This window comes from Malania oleifera, chromosome 2 (assembly GCF_029873635.1).
Source record: "Malania oleifera isolate guangnan ecotype guangnan chromosome 2, ASM2987363v1, whole genome shotgun sequence".
Classification (NCBI taxonomy): domain Eukaryota; kingdom Viridiplantae; phylum Streptophyta; class Magnoliopsida; order Santalales; family Ximeniaceae; genus Malania; species Malania oleifera.
In genome coordinates, this window is record NC_080418.1 from 68,523,895 (window position 1) to 68,536,938 (window position 13,044).

Genomic DNA, 13,044 nt, shown 5'->3' on the forward strand with positions numbered 1-13,044 from the left:
TAAACCAACCAAAAATTAATAAGATAATGTGTGGATTTCAAATATGAACCACACTTAGTATTTCAGCAGCTTCCAATATGCAACAAGTATTTAATAATCATACACGCAGATTATATACTTGCAATAAATTAAAGAGAGTATGGAGGAAGAGCACTAGACCAGATTTTTTACAAGGTTCGGTCAATAGCCTACGTCCTTGCCCCAAGCAACTACTGTGAGGATTTTCCTCTCCAACTTTTTACCAGGCAAACTTACAACCTCTCTCCTTATAAGGTGGAGATCCCTCTCTAACAAGAATACCCTTTCTTGCTAGGCAACAATCCAACAACCCTGAATCGTCAAGAAAACAATAAACAAGAATAACTTTGGTTCGTACAAGAGAAACTCTCAGTTAGAGCAGATTTGTAAAATTTAAATACAAGATACTTCAATAATAAACAATATAAATGAATAAAAATATTAGTAGAAACGATCAGAAACTGTGAATTTAATGAGCACAAGCACAACAAGAACTTTAGAAAATATTTCAGCAGGGAATTTTGAATTCTCAAGATGTGTATGCTTGTTAGTTGTGATTGTTGTATTTTATTTGTGAAAATAACATGTATTTATAGAGTAATAAAGCATTCATTCGTGTTCCCCAAGTTACTTGCAGTGTTTCCTAAGTTAAAATAACATGTATTTATAGAGCAATAAAGCATTCATTCGTGTTCCCCAGGTTACTTGCAGTATTTCCTAAGTTTTCTCCAAGTTTGGAGTCTAAGAAATCAATTTTGAAAACTTTCTCTCGCTGTTTAAATTTTAAAATATGAAGGTCAGTCGATTGTGACCTGAGGGTTAGTCGCCTGAGCCTTTACAATTCAGCGAATTTTTGAAACACAGTACTGAGTCATTTGCTTGAACCAAAGTGATCAGTTGCTTGCCTCGGTTCAATGTGCTTAACTTTGTCAACATAAAAAGGTCAGTTGCCTGAGCTTACAACTTTTATTAATTTTCAAAAACTTTGATTTCAACACTTTAACCTTTGATCTTGGAAAACTTAAATGAGATTTTTTTTAAAAAATATTTTCCATGGTTTTCAAAAATAGGTCTCTAGGTCAAAAAATAGGTCCTAAGAGCTTCAACTATTTGTATTGAAATCGTGAAGTACTTACATGAGACTTCTTATAAGCTAACACTTTTTAAACACTAAGTTTTCGTGCATTTTGCTTCCATTCTTTGTGTCTATCTTGACTTATTTCTTCAATAGGCTTTAGTTTCATCAGATCTTCTATATTTAAGTCCAAGCTTTTAATATTCTTCAAACACTTGAGATCTTGATCCTTTAGCAAAAAAATTTTAGCACTGAAACTTCACTTAACCAAATATGTTTAGTATCCTTGATTTGTTATCATCAAAATAAGATTTTAAGCCTTATTAGGCCAACAATCTCCCCCTTTTTGATGATGAGAGATAAGGAACAAATATGAGTAAGCCTTAATAAGGCTTGTGATGACCCAAAAATATATATACGATTAAAGCATAATTATAATAAAATAATAAAAATGGTCATTAAGTTAATATCAATACAAAAGTTTTTTTTTCTGTAGGATCCTTGATTCCATGTTTGATGTCTAAGAAAGACCTTGTCTAAGCGAGTGCTCAGAGACCATTGCGGCTCAGTCGCTCCCTAGAGGTCGGCCTAGTCAAAATGGAATTTCATAGGATAAACACTGTTTGTATACGTAAATAAGTATATATACATAAAATAGTGTTTTGACAGACATAATTTGTAAAAATATATAATAAGATGATAATAATATATGTATCATATGTGGGGCCCACAAGACTATGTGGGGTCCACATAAGTCCCCGGAGCCACAAAACACTGTTTATATACGTAAATAAGTACATAAAATAATGTTTTGACCGATATAATTTGTAGAAATATATGATAAAATAATAATAATATAGGTATCCTATGAGGGGCCCACAAGACTGTGTGGGGCCCACATGAGTCTCGAAACCGTATGGAGGTTTACACGAGTCTCAAAGCTATGTAGGATGCATAAAATCGTATAAGAGTTATTCGAGTTACGTAGGATTCATTCTGATCTCGAAGTTGTGTGGGGCCCACATGAGTTTTTAAAATTCAAATTTAATTCTTATTCAATAAAATAAAATAAATAAATACTAAAAATAGTTTAAAAGTAATAACAATGATAATAATGATTAAGAAAAATAATGAAATAATAAAATAATTAATTAACTAATTGATTAATTAGGTAAGTAATTAATTAAAAATTTATTTAATGGAAATGGTGGCAAGCACTCGCACATGGCCTCCATCCCCATCCCATACTCAACCCATACCTTGCCCATCCTTTGCCCATTCTTTAATTTTAAAAAAATTATAATTTCACCCATCTCCCCACACTTTTACAAATTCCATTTCTTCCCCAAAATTTTTCTATAAATAGGGAGCTCTCAACCTTCATTTTTCACAACAATTTTCTAAGAAAAATAAGGATTAGTGAGTGAAAGAAATTGTGGTGGAGAGAGAATTTTTGAGTAAGTTTTCAATCACCCACTCTTTCCGATCTCATTGCTTAAAAATGGTTTTTGTGTTCGTAGCACACGGTAAAAGAAGAAGGTAAGTAAATTTCGATTATGTTAGTTTTTTTTATTTAAAATTCATACCCGAGTTTATTTTATAAGTAAATTTCAATTATGTTAATTAGTTCCACAAAATTTCCATGAGTTTATTTTTACGCATATTTAATTATACCAGTTTTATCTTTAATATACTTGCATCTATTTTGGGTTAAGAAATGTTCTAATCCCCTCGGGTAAATTTTCAGCATTTCTTTCTATTTAAAAAATAAAATTATATATATTTTTAACACAAAAATTGTGTGGCATGAGTTTATTTTTACGTTGCATTTTTTTATGAAAATATGAGTAAAGATGAGATTTTTACGATATTATTTTAAATTGCATAAATTATAATAAGATGATTTTAAAACCCCTTATGGCAACGAAAGTTCAAAGTTACAGATGCTCGGTACCGCAGCTTAAAGTTTATACGGATCAGAGTGCACCTACACTATTTACAGAGTGGTTATTTATGTTAGTGGATTTCTCCTGAGTGCACACCTGGTTCCGGACCAGGACTTAATAAGGAAAATCTCACTTAAAGTTTACGTACATTGATTTAGTTTGGTCAGCCAGCCAGCTAAGTCCAGTCTTCGGACCGCACAACTCAGTCATGGGGGTAAACATGACTTACAGCAAACAGGCCTAGGGGTGGTTTTTACAATATATGTTTATACATATTTAATTACGTGTACAAAGTTACTGATGATTTGAAGGAAAAGTATAAGCTTACATGAAAATGATCATTTTAGTACTTAAATGACGATCTAAAAAAAACGTATAAGGAAAAGTATATGTATATTTATCATTAAATATTTATACAGTTTTAAAGTTAAAAGTTTAATTTAACAGTTATAGTATATGATTATAAAATTTTACTGTTATAGTTGATGGTAAAAGTTTTATATAGAAATTTTTAAATTTATATTTATTCTAAAGACAGTTTTGAAGTTATAATATTAAATATTGTTTTACGAAATTTTTAAAAAAACTCATTTTTGCCACACACTAATAATAATCTTATTTACTTACTGAGCGTCGTCTCACTCCAATCATATTTTTATTTCAGATAACTCTGAAGAGCATGTTGGAAATCAGGCTTAGCAAGCATGCGGGTGGGGATAGAAAAATAAAGATTGTTTAGAAATATTAGTATAATGCCAGATATTTATGCTTATGTAATTTTTCTTCTTTTGAAATAAATGATTGTAATATGGATAATTAGTGCTCTGGTTTAATAAAAATTGAGTTTATTTGCTTCCGCTGTAAATCAGTAGTAAAAAGTTAATATCTCAGGCTCCTTGGGGTCGGGGTGTTACAAGGCTCCCCCTTACAATGAGCATAGTCTTTACAAAATTTGTAAAGTAAACCATTATTCATATCATATCATAATTGCATATTAACTATCATCAAATTTCATCAAACTCAATTTTAGTTCAACAAATTCAATTCAAGCTCATATTTCAAAATCATCAATGTCATGCTAGTTTTTCAAGTCATATTTTATCAATTTCAATTTTCATGCTCATCAATATAATATCAACAATGTCAATTTATCATAATCATGCTCACTTTTGCCCAAAATATCTCCCATTTTTTACATCAATCAAAAAGAGAAGGTTATCAATAAACACATAAAAAGTCGAATGTATGGGGCTAGTATAAGCACAAAACATATAATTACTATTCATTATGCAGAAAAAAATTAGCAAGAAAAAAAATTAAAAGAGTTAAAAAAAATTGTATCTGATGCACCAGCTCCATTATCATCTTCATCTTCGTCTTCTTCTCCTTCAACCTCTTCTTCTTCATCATCTTCTTCTTCTTCATCAGCAACACCAAAACTTATCTCCATTGGAGCCTTACTGTGTGAAGAACCGGCCATATGTTGTTCAATGCAACCAATCTTTTGATCAAGAGAAGAGTAATTAGCCTGAAGAGATGCATAATTTTCCTGAAGTGAGCCAAAACCAGATCTCATTTCACCATGAAAATCTATGAATTAAATATGGTAGGCAAGAAACCATGAAGGTGCTTCACCTGCCTGAGGAACAAGTTACTGAGCTGGTTGTTGAACAGGTGGTTGGTGTTCCTAAGCTTGTTGTCATCTTCGATTAAATTTAGGAAACCATATGTTAATTACAGTGTTATCCCAATAGGGGGGGGGGTGAATTGGGTATTTCAAAAATATTTAAGTTTATTTTACCACTTAATCCATATTTCAATATTTAACAAAATAATTGCAGGGGTTTGAAATTAATTCAAATTATTATCTCAATAAATTCAATTATACCTAATTAATTATCAAGTGCATGTAATATTAGTTAGCATACAAACATGCAAAAGTTTATAATGAAATGCAAGTGGAAATTAAAAAATTAAGGGAAGAGAGAAGGCAAAAACAATTTTACAAGGTTCAGCCAACCCGAGCTACGTTCTCGCCTTGAGAAACCCACTTAAGGATTTGACTAAATCCTTGCTCCTTTAATCGGGACGGAGCTTCCCTTACAATCCGCTGCTTACAAGAAACATAGTTTCCTCCTACTCCACTACTTACAAGAGGCACAGTTTCCTCCTCACCCAGTTCACAACCCAAACCGTGATTACAAAATGGAATTTCAATTCTACAAAAACTCAATATTGCTTCTAACCAAGCTAGTGAGTACAATCGAAATCCTAACACATATTCATATGATAAAACTTGAAGCTCAATATGAATGTAACGATGAAATTGTTATATGAATGATATGCTTCACAAATCTATCCTTTAAATCGATATCTCCCAAAAATGATTTTAAAAATAAATGCTTTGGAGAAATGTAAGGTTCGATTTCAAAATACCTTATACATGATTAGAAAATAAGATCCTTTCAAAAATAATCTTTGATAATGCGCAGATCTATATTCTTGCTATCAATAATTTGTAAAGTTGAATCCTTCAATAAATATACGACTTTGAATATTGCAAAGATTTAAACACTATGTTTCAAAAATAATATCCCTCAAGAATATGTATTTAGAGGCTCTTAGTATTTGCAATCAAATACTTCTTACACTAATCAAATAGAAAAACTTTGAATGAAGATATATTTAACACTTTCTTCAAGATTTTAGTTTTTAAACAAAATTTTTTCTCAAGTAGTGATCTTTCACAAAATGTATATATAAATAATAACTCAATATCAATTTCTCAAAATGAATATTCAAGATGAAGTTTGAAAGATGAAAAACTCTTTGAGAATAAGCAAACAATTAGTTTGATCACCAAACCTCAATACCCAAGTTGTTTGCACAATATTCGCTAGAACTCCTTTTGAAAATCAACGTAGCCCAAGCTTAGATATGTAGTAAATGCTTTGAAATCGCAGACAAGAGCTTAGCAATGAGTTCAATGATTTTCAAAGTTGTGTATACGTTCAAGGCTCCCAATCATATGCCAAAAGATAGGCACTAAAGTTTATAGGTTGTTTATATAATTAATCTCGGCCTTAGGATAAGTTCTGACCGTTGGATCAATTTGATCAAGTGAATAACTCGCGTGTTTTCTATCTAAAGTTCATATTTTTAAAGTTCCCGTATGGGTTAGATGACTGAGCATTCGAGTTCAAACATTTGATGTTCCTTAAAGCACTAAAAAATATAGTTTAGGCACAGGGTCAGACGACTAAACTGCAAGTTCAGTCTTCTGAAGTCCCAATTCAGACAATTGAACTGAAGGTTTAGACGTCTGAAGGTGTTTTGTCTATTCTATGTTTTAGCAATTAAATCTTCATATGAATGAACTAATTCCACAATCTTCTAAGGAAATTCTTCAAACGTCTGAAATAAAACTTCAGTCGTCTGAGGTTGTATCTTCAAACTTCTAAGGGTACTCCTCAGTCATCTAGACAAAACAACTTCAGAATTTTCAATTTAGTTTTCAAAATCATTTGAGCTCTCTTGCTTTAATCTCTTATAAAATATTTTCCGGGGTTCAAAATAAGTTATCTAAGTCCATGCTTAACCCTAGAAGGTTTTCATGAGATGCATGTGTATGGTGTATTTTGAGCTTCTAGCTATATCATATAAAATATGCACATACATCAATTCTAAATACTCATTCCCGTGACAATCTTGAACTTGACGCTTGCATCTTCATTCTTCTACTCTTTTAGTTCCATGGATTGTGCCAGGTTATGTATGATTTAATCCTCGTGGCTTCCATGACTTCATTACCTTCCGTGCATGCTAAATAATGTTCCTGCTCACATTCTCAATGCACAGATCAAATACAAAGTGATTTGTCATTATCAAAACAGGATTGGACTCATAAAGTCAACAATCTCCCCCTTTTTGATGATGACAAATACACAAGCAAAAATATAAAATGGGTTATGCCTAACAAAGCTCCCCCTCAAATAATGCACAATATAAAATTTAGCAATATGAAATATGCTCATACACAATGTAAAATATGCAATAGTGTTGCACGTATAACTCGTGTACTTAACTAACTATTTTTTCTATAACCTTATATTCTTCTCCCCCTTTTGACATCAACAAAAAGGTATATAACAAAAATATTCTGACATAATTATATCTTATATTTTTAAAAATATGCAACCTTTAGATTTCAAAATTGTACTGTGAAATATGTCTCCCTGTGTTATTCAATTTACTTCTCTCCCTTGCAAATACAAAAATGTGTTGTTGAATTAAATTTCAATGTGAACATACGCAATGTGTCAAATTACATAGACATGGATAATCAAAACCGTCATTAAAGTTCAAAGGTTCATGTGAGGATTAACATGTGTCATTTTACATGCAATCATCATGCTAAAAGTTTAATACCAAATGTGAACAAATGAGCCAAATTTGAAATTTTTAACCAATTGTGAATATTAAGTGATGTTGGTCCCCCTACATTATGTAATCTAATATAATTCTAGGCAACTTCTCAACTATGCATCGGGCCTAATTCACGTCTAATTTGGATAAACCTATCCTCCGCAAGTGGTTTCGTGAATATGTCTACCCATTGTTCATCTATGCATACAAACTCAACTGTCACATCTCCTTTTTGCACATGATCACGAAGAAAATGATGTATAATTTCTATATGTTTAGTTTGTAAATGTGATATAGGGTTCTTTGAGATGTTTATTGCACTAGTATTGTCGCACCTTATAGGAATTGTATCATAGCTTAATCCAAAATCCATAAGTTGTTGCTTCATGTATAACATTTGACCACAACAACTTCCAACCGCTACGTATTCAGCCTCGGCTGTGGATAGAGCAACTGAATTTTGCTTCTTTAAAAACGAAGATACTAACGAATGTCCTAGGAAATGACATGTGTCGCTAGTACTTTTTTTATCCACTTTACTTCTGATAGAATCAGCATCGGAATAGCTAACAATCTCAAAGGATGTATACTTAAGATACCATAATCCGAGTTCCATAGTTCCTATCAAGTATCTAAGTATTCATTTGACAGCTAATAAATGTGACTCTTTGTGTGCAGCCTGAAATCTTGCGCACAAACATAAACTAAACATTATATCAGGCCTACTGGAAGTCAGATATAGTAAGCTACAAATCATCCCATGATAGAGCTTAACATCTACTGGTATACCTTGTTCATCTTTGTCTAATTTCAAAGAAGAGCTCATAGGTATTCCTAGTATTTTTCCATCTTCCATAATAAACCTTTTGAGTAAGTCTCTAACATACTTCGATTGATTTATAAAAATTTCATGTTTTTCTTGTTTGATTTGAAGTCCTAGAAGAAATTTAGTTTAACCATCATGCTCATCTCAAATTCATTTTGCATAGTACTTGCAAACTCATTACACAATTCTTCATTTGTTGCTACAAAAATTATATCATCCACGTATACTAGAACTAGGAGCATATTATCATTCTTCAATTTTATGAATAGTGTTGTGTCTCTCTTTCCTCTGATAAATAAATTATCTAGTAGAAAACTGTTTAGCCTTTCATACCAAGCTCTAGGAGCTTGCTTTAAACCATACAAGGCTTTAGTTAGTCTATAAACATGTTTTGGATACGTATTATTTTCAAAACCTGGGGGTTGTTCTACATATACCTCTTCACTTATGTAGTCATTTAAAAACGCGCTTGTGACATCCATTTGATATAGTTTGAAGTCCTTAAAAGTAGCATAAGCTAACAACATACGAATGGCTTCCATTCTAGCTATAGGTGCAAAGGTTTCCTCAAATTCTGTTCCTTCTTCCTGGTTATATCCTTGAGCTACTAGTCTTGCCTTATTTCTAACAACTATCCAATGTTTGTCGTTCTTGTTCTTATATATCCATTTTGTTCCAATAACCATCTTATCCTCAAGTCTGGGAACTAATGTCCATACTTTATTTCTCTCAAACTAGTTTAACTCTTCTTGCATGGACATCACCCAAGATTCATCCTTAATCGCTTCACTCACATTCTTATGTTCTTCTTGACAATGACTAATCATATTTCTAAGTGAGGATCTTGTGGCTACTCCACGGGATGGTTTACCTATAATTTGATCAATGGGGTGATTCTTTATATACTTCCATTCTCTAGGTAGTTCATTAACCTCATTTTCAAATTGATTATTTTCAACAGATGGTTCCTTAATTTCATTTCTCTTATCTGAATCATTTTCAATAGACAATTTTTCAAATTCCTTATTAATCTCAATTTCATCTTCATCAATCCTTTAAGCAAATGGATTGGATTCATCAAATACAACGTGAATGGATTCCACAACTGTTAATGTTCGTTTATTATATAACCTGTTGGCTTTATTATCTAAGGCATATCCTAGAAAAATATCTTCATCTAATTTCACATCAAACTTTCCTAAGTGTTCATTGTCTCTAAGCACAAAGCATTTACAGCCAAAGATATGAAAATACGAGATGTTTAGTCTATGGTCATTCCACAATTCATAAGGAGTCTTATTTATAGATGGTCTAATCAAAACTCTATATAGAACATAGCAGGTGGTATTCACTATCTCAGCCCAGAAGTACTTAGGTAACTTATGTTCATTAAGCATAGTTCTGGCCATTTCTTGTATAGATCTATTCTTTCTTTCAACTACTCCATTCTTCTGAGGTGTTCTAGGAGCTGAAAATTTATAGGATATTCCTAATGAATTACAATATTCTTCCATATCTTGATTTTTAAATTCTTTACCCCTATCACTTCGGATATTTTTGATTGTATATCCATTTGCATTTTGAATTTTCTTGCATAGTTAAATAAATTGTTCAAACGCTTCATCTTTGTGACCTAAAATAGCACTCATGTATATCTAGAATAATCATCAACTATAACGAATGCGTATGATTTTCCTCCTAAACTCGGAATTGGGTTTGGGTCAAATAAATGTAAATGTAACATTTGAAGTGGCCTAGTAGTAGAGATTACTTTCTTCTTCTTAAAATTGGATCTTGCTTGTTTTCCTAATTGGCATGCATCACAGATTTTGTCTTTCATGAATTTTGTCTTAAGTAATCCCTTAACTAAGTCTTCCTTAACTAGTTTAGATATTAAGCCCATGTTTGTGTGTCCTAGTCTCCTATGTCAAATCCAACTAATCTCATTCATAGCAAAAAAACAAGTTACGTGTTGAGAAGCAAGATTGTCAAAGCTAGTGGTATATACATTTTCATGACGCTCAGCAGTGAATAGAATTTTTTTTATCAGTTTTATGTTCAATAATGCATTTGTCATGTTCAAAAGATACCTTGTAACCTTTATCGCACAGTTGGCTTATACTTAATAGGTTATGTTTTAAACCATCAACAAGTAGAACATTATCTATAATAAGTGATGAATCGTTTCCAACTTTACCTACACCTGTGATCCTTCCTTTTGCATTGTCCCCAAAAGTGACAAATCCTTCATCCTTTAGTATGATGGATTCGAATTTAGCTTTATTCCCAGTCATATGACGTGAACATCCGCTGTCCATATACCATCTATCTTTCGAAGTGGACAGTCTCAAGCATATATGTAAGACATAATCAGATTACTACTTTTGGTACCCAGATTTTCTTGGGTCCATGAGGGTTAGTGCTCAACTCTCCTTTAACTCTCCATACCTTTTTCATCTTAACATCTATGTTCTTAAAAGGACAATCAAATTTTATATGACCCATCCTTTTACATTTAAAGCATGTGGTATATTTATAAAAATCTTTTGATGGAACATAAGTCTTTGATTCTTTTACAAAATAACCAATGTAAAGATGTTTTTGTTTCGAATTTTCTTTTCCGCTAAAACCAAGTCCTTCTTTATCTAGGGAATTTCTTTGAGCTCCAAGGAGTTTTTTAAAATTAGTTTGACGTTCTAAAAATTTACAAATAATCTTAGATTTATCTTTCAAATTATTTTCTAACTCCTCAATTTTCAAATCTTTGTCTCTCATTAAGGTTGCATGAGATTCATTTTGACTTTCTACTGACTTTGAAAGTTATTTCAATTTTAACTTCAAAACAGAATTTTTCTTATTCATTTTCTCAAGCATTTTAAGTGTATATAAATATTCCTAATATAGTTCATCATAAGAGAGCATGCCATTTTCATTTTCTAAATCATTGGAATAATAAGATGAAGCAGAACAAAAGGATTGTACCTCATGGTCTTCGTGAGCCATCAGACATAGATTTGCAATCTTGTCATCACTAGATTCAGATTTTGAACTACTAGTACTGTGAGTATCCCAACCAACTTTTAGTGCCTTCTTCTTCTTCTTAGATGCTTTCTTCAGCTGGGGGCATTCTGGTTTGATATGCCCAACTTCTCTACAGTTATAGCACATAGGAAGATCCTCCTTTTGGTTCCTTCTGCTTGTCTCTCCCTTTTTTTTTTTTCTTTTGAGCCCTTGAATTTTCTACTGTATTTCTTGTTCTTTCTCATGAACTTTCCAAATTTCTTAGTGAGAAGAGCCGTGTTATCATCTGATTCTAAATCACTACCTTCACTGGAGTTGTTAGATGATGCCTTATGTGCTGTAACTTTCTTTTCTTTATTTTGCTCATTCTTGCTCTCATTTATCGCTAGATCATAAGTGATGAGCGATCAAATCAGTTCATCAACTAACATCTCCTTCTGATTCCTTCCTTCAGCTATTGTAGTAGCCTTAGCTTCCCAAACTAGCGATAGTCCTTTGAGTATTTTCCTGATCAACTCATAAGTAGGGTAAGATTTACCAAGAGCATTTAAAGAATTCGTGATGTGTGTGAATCTAGTGTACATGGATTGAATAGATGCATCGGCAGTAATTTTAAATGCCTCATATTCACTAGTAAGCATGTCTATCCTACTATCTTTTACTTCCTTAGTACCTTCATATGTAACTTATAATTTTTTCCAAATCTCTTTAGCAGTGTTACAAGCCATCATCCTATTAAACTCATTTACATCTAGTGCATAGAATATCAAGTTCATTGCAGTAGCATTTACTTGCACAAATTTCCAATCTTCTTCAGTACACTCATCTTCAATTTTGGGTACATTTACCTTATCAACTACTTTCATAGGGACATGGTTTCCCTTAGAAAAACTATTTTCCATACTTTTCAATCCACATTTAAAAGATATATACTCATTCTTCTTTTCCAGTATGTGTAACTTACACTGCAGAAAATAGGTGGTCTAGTGGACGAGTGTCCCTCACCGAATAGGGTTACACCGATGTGTGCCATGTGATCTTTTTACAAAAATTACGGTTAAGTTTATGTAAACTCGCTCTGATAGCAAATGTGAATTACGGTGTTATACCAAGAGGAGGGTGAATTGGGTATTTCAAAAATATTTAAGTTTATTTTACCACTTAATCCCTATTTCAATATTTAACAAAATAATTGCAGGGGCTTGAAATTAATTTAAATTATTATCTCAATAAATTCAATTATACCCAATTAATTATCAAGTGCATGTAATATTTGTCAACATACAAACATGCAAAAACTGATAATGAAATGCAAGCGGAAATTAAAAACTTAAGGGAAAAGCGAAGGCAAACACGATTTTATGAGGTTCAACCAACCCAGCCTACATCCTCACCTTGAGCAACCCACTCAAGGATTCCACTAAATCCCAGCTTCTTTAACCAAGATGGAGTTTCCTTTACAATCTACTACTTACGAGAGACACAACTTCCTCATACTCTGCTGCTTTCAAGAGGCACAACTTCCTCCTCACCAAGTTCACAACCCGAACCGTGATTATAATATGGAATTTCAATTCTGAAAAAACTCAATATTGCTTCTAACCAAGCTAGTGAGTACAATCGAAATCCTAATTCATATTCATATGATAAAACTTGAAGCTCAATATGAATATAACGATGAAATCGTTACATGAATGATATGCTTCACAAATCTATCCTTTAAATCCATATCT